Source organism: Hibiscus syriacus, unplaced genomic scaffold (genome assembly GCF_006381635.1).
Source record: "Hibiscus syriacus cultivar Baekdansim isolate YM2019G1 unplaced genomic scaffold, ASM638163v2 tig00111877_pilon, whole genome shotgun sequence".
NCBI classification, from domain to species: Eukaryota; Viridiplantae; Streptophyta; class Magnoliopsida; order Malvales; family Malvaceae; genus Hibiscus; species Hibiscus syriacus.
In genome coordinates, this window is record NW_024063208.1 from 2,748,581 (window position 1) to 2,758,383 (window position 9,803).

The 9,803-nt window shown below is 34.6% G+C and overlaps 1 pseudogene; it reads right to left on the bottom strand.

The window, feature by feature from the left end:
- Positions 1-6,185: 6,185 nt before the first annotated feature.
- On the bottom strand, positions 6,186-7,464 carry LOC120172787 (annotated as a pseudogene).
- Between the last annotated feature and the right edge of the window lie 2,339 nt (positions 7,465-9,803).

A 9,803-nucleotide genomic window follows, 5' to 3' on the forward strand; every position in this document is an offset into this window, starting at 1 on the left:
TGAAAGTAAAATCAAAGATTTGCAAATTAAACTAGATGAGTTTGAAAAGAAAAATTATGATTTGCATAATTTAATTTCAAAGGTCAACGATGATCATTAAAAGGAAATTGATGATTTTAAAGCTTCTTTTAATAAAGTTGGAACAAAATGTTTTGAAAAAGAAGAAAACTCAAAATCTAACTATATTAGAAAAAACTTTAAAAACTACAATCATAGAGGTCCTCAAAGAACCTCTAATGAAAATATCGTTAGATGAATATGGGTTCCTAAAGAACTCATTACTACTAAAGATAATGATATCCTACACAAATGGATACCTAAAGGGACTAGAATTTTAGAGACCAATGAATATGGACCCAAAAGAATTTGGGTACCAAAAATAAAAAATTAATCTATATTTGTAGGAAAAGGAGCATTACTACAAGGCGCAAAATACAAGTTCAAATTCATGGTTTCTTGATAGTGGATACTCAAGACACATGACCAGAGACAAAAGCCGGTTTATAGAGCTTAACTCCAAAAAATGGAGGAGTGATAACCTTTGGTGACAACTCAAAAGGTTACATTGAAGGTATAGGTATTATAGGTAATACCTCTTCCATACTAATAGAAAAAGTTTTATGTGTGAATGGATTAAAGGATAATCTATTGGGTATTTGTCAATTATGCGATAAAGGATACAATGTCTTATTTGAATCAAATGGTTGTAAAGTAATCGACATTGCATCTAATCGGATTATACTTGATGGTTATAGAATAAGAAACATTTACATGGTGCATTTAGATTCCATTAATATGACTAACTTGTGCCTATTTGCTAAGGATGAACATGATAGTTGGTTATGGCATAGGAGACTAGGATATGCTAGCATGAGTGTTTTGCAAAGGCTAATTCAAGGAAATTTAGTAAGAGGATTGCCAAAATTAAAATTTGATAATGATAAAATATGTGATGTGTGTGCTAAAGGAAAACACAAACGAGCCTCCTTTAAATCCATTAATAATGTATCAACTAGTAGAGTATTACAATTGATCCATATAAATCTTTTTGGGCCAATTAGGACTACTAGCTTGGGTGGAAAACAATATGCATTTATCTTAGTAGATGCCTATTCTAGATATACTTGGGGTTCTATTCTTAAGTACTAAAGATGAAGCATTAGAAAATTTCATCACGTTTTCAAAAAGTGATCCAAAACGAAAAAGGTTACTCCATTTCTAGTGTTAGGAGTGATCATGGTACTAAATTTGAAAATCTTGGATTTACTAAGTTTTGTAATTCTAATGGTATTAGCCATAATTTTTCAGCATCTAGAACCCCTCAACAAAATGGAGTTGTTAAGAGGAAAAATAGAACTTTAGAAGAAATGGCTAGAACCATGCTTTGTGAAAACAATTTGCCAAAATATTTTTAGGCGGAAGCCATAAATATCGATTGTTATGTTATTAATCGAGTAATGATTAGGCCTATTTTGAAGAAAACTCCATATGAAGTTTTCAAAAATAAAAAGCCTAATATTAGCTATTTTCATCCTTTTGGATATAAATGTTTTATTTTAAATAACGATAAAGATAATCTTGGAATATTTGATGTTAAAAGTGACGAAGAAATTTTTCTGGGTTATTTCTTAAATTCTAAAGCTTATCGGGTATTCAATAAAAGAACTTTGGTGGTAGAAGAGTCTATACATGTTGTTTTCGATGATAATACCTTCCGAGGAAGGATTCTTGTGTGAATGATGATGTAGGTATTGTAAACACACATGACGTTAGACATGATGTTGGAGAATCATCATCAAAGGAAGAAGTGAAAAATGATGAAAATCACGATGTTCTTGAGAATCCAACCATTGAAGAAAGAGAAGTCACTTACCCAAGAGAGTACAACTATGTCAAGGATGGTGAGATTATAGGTGATCTATCCAAAGGGGTAACAGCTTGATCTTCTCTTAGAAATATATGTAATTATGTTGCATTTATCTCATGCATAGAGTCTAAGAATATTCAAGAAGCATTAGATGATGAAAATTGGATAATTGATATGCAAGAAAGAGTTAAATCAATTTGAGAGAAGTAAAGTATGTATATTAGTTGAAAGACCTAGCAATAAATCTATTGTAGGTACTAGATGGGTATTTAGGAATAAGCTCTATGAAGGTGGTAATATAATGAGGAACAAGGCTAGACTTGTTGCTCAAGGGTATACTCAAGAAGAAGGAATAGACTTTAATGAAACATACGCTCCTGTAGCTAGAATGGAAGCAATAAGAATGTTATTAGAATTTGCATGTTTCAATGAATTTAAATTATATCAAATGGATGTTAAAAGTGCATTTTTAAATGGTTTTATAAAAGAAGAAGTGTATGTGGAACAACCTCCAGATTTTGAAGATTCAAAATTTCCAATTCATGTTTTTAAATTGACAAAAGCACTTTATGGTTTAAAACAAGCTCCTAGAGCTTGGTATGAAAGATTGTCAAAATTTTTAATAGAAAAAAGGTTTTTCAAAAGGGAAACTACATTGTTTTTAAAGCGAAAATGTAAAGACTTATTAGTAGTTCAAATTTATGTTGATGAATAATATTTGCTTCTACTAATGATGCTCTTTGCCAAGAATTTTCAAAGCTAATGCAAGGTGAATTCGAGATGAGCATGATGGGGGAGCTTTTATATTTCTTGAGGCTCCAAATCAAGCAAAGAAAAGATGACATCTTCATCAATCAAGCAAAATACATCAAATATATGCTCAAAAAGTTTATATTGGAAAATGGAAAACCCCAAACCACTTCAATGAGCTCATCTATAAAGCTTGACAAAGATAAAGGAGGTAAATGTGTGGATGTTAAATTATATAGGTCAATGATTGGTTCTTTACTTTATCTAACCGCAAGTAGACTGGACATTATGTTTAGTGTTTGCTTATGTGCTAGATTTCAATCATGCCATAAGGAATCACATCTACTAGCCGTTAAGAGAATCTTTAGATACCTTAAGGACACTCCTAATTTAGGACTTTAATATCCTAGAGACTCTAGCTTTAGCTTGCATGCCTTCTCTGATGCAAATTATGGAGGATGCAAAATAGATAGGAAAAACACCTCTGGTACCTGTCAATTCCTAGAAAATATGCTAATTTCATGGTTTTCAAAGAAACAAAATAGTGTTGCATTATCTACCACTGAAGCGGAATACATATCAGCGGGTAGTTGTTGCGCACAAGTTTTATGGATGAAACAACAACTTTTAGATTATGGAATTGAAGTTGATACCATACCTATCAAGTGTGACAATACTAGTGCTATTTGTCTCACTAAAAATCCCATCAAGCAGTCTAGAACTAAACATACTAAAATATGACATCATTTCATTAGAGATCATGTCAACAAAGGAGATGTAGTTCTAGAATCTATAAATACTTTAAATCAATTAGCGGATATTTTTACAAAACCTTTAGATAAAGAAAGATTTTGGACACTTAGGAGATAATTAGGTTTAACAAACCTACCTTGACTTAGTGTTTAAAATAATTTTAGCACTTGTAATTAGAAGATAAAAAAATGCTTATAAAAATAACATTTTTGAATGCATTATATGCCAATAGTTAGGGGGAGTTTATGATTCTTAGTGAAAATTAATAATATGTTCAAATAAAATTTAAGGATAAATTTGATTAATTGAACATTGTTAATTTTCGATCTATAAGTTGCCAATACCACTAGAGCTAATTAATTTAGCATTTTAAGTATTTAAATACAGATTTTGACATTTTGGTGCACAGTGTATCGATACCTATCGATACCTAGGTATCGATACACCCTCACTATGTATCGATGCACTATGATAGTGTACTGATGCATTCCTTGAATGCGTATCGATACACTTAAGAGTCTACCGATACACCCGTTGGGTTTTGGGTATTAAATCCCTAAAACTAACATTTTATCAAAACCCCAATATTAAAACACTCCCGCTATTCATACTCCTTCCCACCCTAAATCTTCATTTTTGCTCAAAACCTTCATTACAAGTCGAATTTCTTTCATACTTCAACTCATAATCCTGCTACATTCAACAAAATCGTGCAAACTACATAACACCTCACTCAATTCAAAAATTTCAAGGTAATTTTTCTAATATTTTATTGATTTTTGAACATAGGACTAGTTTTAATTAGTTCTAGGTTGAAGTATATATCAGGCATTTGTTAGATTGTAGTCTAGAACTATAATCTAAAACTAATTTCATAAAAAACACACAAATTTTCAAATTTATTTTTTGAATTTTCGAAATAAAAAATTGTTCTATTTTAAAATTGTTGTTTTTGATCTAATTATGTTGTTTTCATGAAAACTATACATATTATGAATTTTCAAACATTGCTTTAAAATAGTTTTCAAATTATTTCCCATTAGGATATTATTTAGAGAACCTTGAATATTGAGGACTCATACTGAGTTTTGGGATTGATTGTGTTGCATACATGTATTTTTAAATTGCAAGTATCCCTTAATTCATTCCTATTAAAAACCATGTCTCATTCAATACTCCCTAGGTCTTCGTTTAGTCGTTCCAACCAACCACAAAATCGACCTTCTACTCCACCTCCAAGTCCAAACCCAAATGAACCGAAAATGACTATCCTTAATTCTTGTTTTTAACCAACCTAGTCATCGAGAAAATATCTCCCATAGGTTTGTTAACTCATTTCAGTCATATAGAATCCAGGAAGAACGTATTCCCTCAATCCAAGCTATGGTCGATATGAAATTTCAATATCTTTCTACCCTTAAATCTTGGGACAATTCATTTATATTGACTCCGACATAATCGCTAACACCTTTGGTTTAGATAACGAGAGTTTAAATAACGAGAGAGAGATTGTGGCTACTCCCTATAGAGCCAAGGCTAGTGCAAGTACATTGTCAACTCATCAGGAGCGCTTTCTTCATTTAATCATCTCTTGGTGGTTTAGACCATCCGGAGGTAGATATTCTACGCTTAGAGTACTAGACCTTTGGTGGATACATTGTATCCAAAATAAAAAGAAAATAAATTTTCCACAAATCGTTTTTGCTGAGCTAGTAGAAACCGTAAACAACGTCCCATCTAAATATGTAGAAACCTTAGTTTACGGTTGTCTTATTAGTAATTTGTTTATCAAATCCAACCTTAGGGTCCACCTTGTTGTAGCCATCTCTCTTAAGAACCAAATAAATTTCACAACCCTGAAGAAATCGGGATGGTCCAGGGAAAAAGATCAATGGGTTCGATCAACCGAGAAAACACCGGGTGCTAGCTCTTCTTCACGAGCTCCACCGGCACCGGCTGCGGACGATGATCCAGAGCTTGAAGAACTTATGCGCGATGTCGATGATCACGTACACGAGGACGAGCTGGTACAACAAGAGAGTCAGATGCCTCCATACTTCCGATCGTTTATGGAGAATCTTGACATGAGGTTTGCATTCATCACTCATTTAACTACTAACAACGAAGCGATGAATCATTGATTCGATGCTATTGACGAAAGGGTCGACGCACTTACACAAGATGTGGCTAACATATGGACACATCTATCTCCTCCTGATCCACCTATGGATGATTAATTTTTTTTTCTCTTGCTTAGTTTTCTTAGGTTGGGTTGAACTTAATTGTTAAAACATTTTGGATGTTTTTGGATTTGTGTATTGGATGTTTGGATGATTAAACTTGGATGTTTATATATATATATTTGATTTTGGTTGTTTGAATTTGAACTTAATTGATTTGATTAATTTTTGCATCATTTACATTTTAGATAAATATAACCAATTACCATTACACATTATTTTTTAATATTGATTATGAACTAATGACTAATCTTTCTCTTGATTGTGATCTTAGCAGCTTAAGCTCTAAATTTTTATATCAATTGGCTATTTTCCTAAAGTGGGAGAATAAATATTATTTAAAAACGTTTTATAAAGTCTTTTTGATTTTAACAAAAAGGGAAAATATATTAGACTTGAGTTAGCAGTAACCACTCAGCTGAACATGAAGTTGAAGCAGAGGAATGTATTTTTTTCATTTCTTATTGGTATGACCTCGAAAGAAATATAAATTGAAGCAACCAAAAGGATTTGAAAGGGTTGAACATTCGGATCATGTTTACAAGTTATTCAAAACTCTCTATGGTCAAGCCCATTTATATTGCATAAAAACAGAACAAACAGGTCTTATTTGGTCTGAGACCAATAAAAAACACACAACAAACTCAAAGTTTTGTAGTAAAAGAACCACATGAAGGCTTTTAAATATATGCTTCAATGACAGATTGTATTGCATTAATGCGTTTTATATTGAATCTGGTGAATCCCGCTTCACTGAGAACATACTCCCATTGCTTTAATGTCCTTTCTTTGCCTCCAGTATGTGCCATCATCACCATGTCCAACATCAACCTCTCACAAACTCTAGCTTGTCATCTTTATCGTCTTCGATCACCGATTGAACGATTATAACCTTCCCTTCATTGTGTCGGATAGCTTCTCTGCATTTCTTTAGGATTTTTATGCATTCCTCATCCTCCCAGTCATGCAACAGCTTCTGCAATTCACATACACACATTTGTCATACTCAAATGCTTTTAGTCTTACAAGAGTTTTCGTACTAACCATAAGGAAAGCAGCGTCTGCCTCTGGGACACGCTCGAACATGTCGCCTCCTACGTGTTCGATTCCATCAACCTTTGGTGCAACGGCAACAACATGAGGAAGATCGAAGTTGATGCCATGAATCCAAGGGAAGGCCTTAACCAACATACTCAAAGCGGTTCCATTGCCTCCACCGACGTCCACCACACTTTTAATGCCGTCAAACACTTGAGGACATCCTTCGATTATAGCCGACACCGCCAGTTTAGCGTCACATGCCATCGCATCGTCGATGAGTTTGCTATGACTGAGGTTCACCTCAGCATAGCTCCATACGTCCTTCCCGTTCGCGGCCTCGAACGGTGAATTCCCACTGTTAAGGACATGTGCACTTAGACCGTGCCATGGTGCTAACATAACAGGGCTGCTCTCTAGCAGAATCAAAGCTGCCATGCTCCTTTCGCCATGTCGAATCAATATACGAGACAAAGGTGTCAGTGCAAAACCGATGGAATCTCCGGTTACGGGCTCCTCTTTGAATATTCGGTAGTGGACTAGGAACCTCATAATGCGGTGAAGACGAGATGGTTCACATCCGAGGGTAGTCGTTAGCTGGGAGAGTGTCATGGGGCTACCATGGTTCTCGATAGCATCAGCGATCCCGAGTTCGATGGCACATTTAACTACTGCCATTTTAACATATCCGAACACATAATTCCATATATCAACATCTGCTTTATCATTTCTTCCATCTCCATCCTTCGCTCTTGGAAAACTACACTCGAACCTTGATAGAGAAAAGGCGTTGTTGGACCCATAAATAGGAGCAAAGAGTACCAATTAGGGAATTTTTAAACAAATGCAATCTTTCAATTAAGATTTTAAAAGATCTAATGACCCTACACACAATGTTTTGCTCAAGGCTCTTTTGTTTTTTCTTCCTTTAATATTTAATATAGTAATGAAAGCGTCAATTATTAGCCAATAATGATTAAATAAATCGAATATCAAAATCTTTTCATGTTTATAATGTGTTTTGCTTTATATGCTGATTTGATTTTTTCCATTTTCCTGGAGTTTTTTCTTTATCTCCTCCAATAGCATTGCAACTACTACTTGCCTCTAATAGAGTTTTCTTTATGCAAATACATACAATTAGCTTTATTAAAAAAATGAAATATTAACCGCAAGCCATAAAGAGGTATCATGAACCAATTTGATATTACTTAAGCAAGGTTCAAGTTGGAGTATTTGTGTATGCAGAAAATCCTCGCTGGAAGACTCATGTACCAAAGCCAGGTGTACGATCCGGATCGGTATAGATTAATCAAGATGAAACCTTAGAACTGGAGGAAAAAGAAAAAGAAAAGAAGAGAGGTATCATGGAACATTCTAACTATCATCCAAATCATGAGTTATAACAATAATATTAACCGAATTAAAATTTAATTGATTCAAAAAATTATATATTACCCGTAATATCCATAGAAGTTAAAGATTATGTCTTATTACATAATCAATCACATAATAAACATAAGCATCCTCTTTATATGTCAAGTTTAAATAATATAGAATTCAAGATAAGGTCATATTTAATGGGATTTTGAATTACAGTGGATCTTGTTTAATCATTGAATTACATTAGCTTATATTATTGGTCATAAAAGTTGAACAAGACAAGGCACCAAATTGAACTTATTCCCTCTGATCCTTACCAGCTATCAATGACGTCATCATGACCTCTGAAGAAGAAGATTCTCAAACAAATTTAATAGATGGTGTCAAACGTCCAAGGGTATCTTCAACCGTTTCAGGAGTTTCAAAAAGTGATTCAAATGATACTTCTCAAAACTTATCGGCAGGCCCAAATCTACGGGCCAGCAGGATCCAATGAAGCTCGTAAGCTGGAACTCCTAAGCTGGAACGTTCGGGGCTTGGGGCAGTCTCGAATGATTAGACGTCTTAAGTATATGCTTAAGGACGTTAATCCAACTGTAATTTTTCTGATTGAAACAAAATTACAAGGCCCTAAAATGGAAAAGGTTCGAAAGTTATGTGGTTTTTCAAATGGGGTGGACGTAAATTCGAATGGAAGAAGTGGGGGCTTATCTTTAGCATGGAAACATAATTGTAAAATATCCTTGCGATCATATTCTGACAGATATCTTGATGTATTATTTGACGAAGACTGATGTTCTAGAGTGGCGGTGTACAGGCTTCTACGGAGCACCAAAAGAAAAAAAAAACAGAGTTGATTCTAGGAATTTATTAAGACAACTGAATGATCTACCGGAAATCCCTTGGCTGATCCTAGGGTCACTTCTTGCTTCAGAAAAGTATGGTGGTCGATTTCGGTTAGGTATGACTCATAAATATATTGGTAAGTCTCTTAATGGGGGTTACGATTATGTGGGTTGAGGGTGCGGGGCGCAACTCTCACGGTACGGTACAAGGTTATTTTTGTAAATATGTACTATAGTTTATTTATTATAAAGGAGGTGTAATCTAAACCTATGAGACATTGAATTGAATAAAAATTATAGCGTCGCCTAGGGCATCGAGGACGTAAGCACATTGCTGAACCTCGTTAAAATTCTTGTGTTCTTTCCGTTTTCTTTACTGATTATTCAACAATTGGTATTAGATGTCAGGAGCCAAATTCGAAGTTGCGAAATTCGATGGTCAGGGTAACTTCGGATTATGGCAAACAAGGGTGAAGGATCTGTTGGCGCAACAAGGGATCCTGAAGGCTTTGCGACTTACAAAGCCGGCGTCGATGGAGGAGGAAGATTGGGAAGAATTACAGCAGTGAGCGGCAGGAGCCATACGATTATGTTTGGCGGACGAGGTCATGTATCACGTCATGCATCTGTCGTCTCCAGATGAAATTTGAAAGAAGTTGGAAAGACAGTTTATATCCAAATCCTTAACGACTAAACTGTATCTAAAGCAACGACTGTATGGGTTGAAGATGCAAGATGATCATGATTTGGCACAACACGTGAATGTCTTCAATCAAATCGTTTTTGATTTGGCTCGGCTTGATGTGAAAATTGAGGATGAAGACAAAGCGATGATTATGTTGTGTTCGTTGCCTCCCTCTTACGAACACATGGTGACTACTCTTACATATGGGAAAGAGACTATCAAAGTTGAGGAGATTACTGCAG